Source organism: Elephantulus edwardii, unplaced genomic scaffold (assembly GCF_000299155.1).
Source record: "Elephantulus edwardii isolate Elephantulus edwardi_28Jun2011 unplaced genomic scaffold, EleEdw1.0 scaffold00268, whole genome shotgun sequence".
Taxonomy (NCBI): Eukaryota; Metazoa; Chordata; class Mammalia; order Macroscelidea; family Macroscelididae; genus Elephantulus; species Elephantulus edwardii.
Window position 1 is genome coordinate 1,126,445 of NW_006400018.1, and position 1,250 is coordinate 1,127,694.

Genomic DNA, 1,250 nt, shown 5'->3' on the forward strand with positions numbered 1-1,250 from the left:
GCGATCTCCCCCAATAAGCCTCAGAATCCCGACGGAGGGGGCCCGTGAGTCAGAAGTAACTTGACGGAATGGCTTTGTGCGTGGTGTTGACTGACCAGGCAAAGTCTTTCAATCGTCCGGCTAGCAATAAGCCATGGCTAATGGTGAGAGGAATAGGAATTCCAGGCCCCGGGAATTTCAGGTAATTGTGCTCCTGCGACATCTCTGCATTGACCAAGAAGGTGCACAACACATAAAACAGAGGGTAATTGGGGGAGCTCTGGTGGCCTAGTGGCAAGAAGCTGCACTGCAATCCCAGAGGAACACCGTTGGAATCCACCAGATGCTCTGCCGGAGAAGGAGGCGTAATATCCTCCTGTACCAGTCAGATCTGATTTGACGGTACACGCACACAAAATGATAACACAAAATGATAAAATGAAAAAAAAAAACCCACAAAAACAACAGAGGGTAATTACATGATGTCATAAAATGCAGGGCAAGACATGAGATGGCAGAACAGGGGCCAAGACGGTATTCTCAGTATTCATTCTCTAATACTGAGAACCCAGCCAGCTTGATACAGAATATTAACCAGGACACAATTTAACTGGCAAAAGGTTTGTAATAGAGAAATCTACAACAACAAAGCGTAACTGCACGGGATTTGATTTCTGGATTTGGAAGTTTGGGGGTCATGGTTTCATGAAAGGTTCCAGTTAATTGGCCTCATACTGTGTTTAGTGTGTGCGCTTTACCTCCGAGCTCCTAGCTCACTTAGTCCCTGAGCTCTTAAAAACCTGTAAGCAGCCGTTCAAGACACAACAGTTAGTCCGTGTGGCTTAGAGCAGCAGAGGAGACAGGGCCAGGGAGATGGGGAGTCTCCTCCTGTGTGATTTACAGCCTCGGCAACCTGCTGGAGAGACGGTTATGAGTCGGAACAACTTTCTGGAGCCAAGGGTGCTGGATGAACCCCTGAAACTACTGCCCTGTGGTAATTTTTAAACCTTAACCCAAAAATATCCCCTGAAGAAAATAATGGTTTAACCAGTTAAAAGGGGTTGGATTTTTTAAATTACTCTTTTATTTTCTTAATTTTTATTTTATGTGTGTGTGTGTGTGTGTGTACCATCAAATCGGATCTGACAGGTACAGGAAGAGATTGCCCCTCCTCCTCCAGCGGAGCATCTGGTGGATTTGAACTGCTCACCTCTGGGATTACAGTGCAGCTTCTTGCCACTAGGCCACCAGAGCTCCCTTAATTAGGCTCT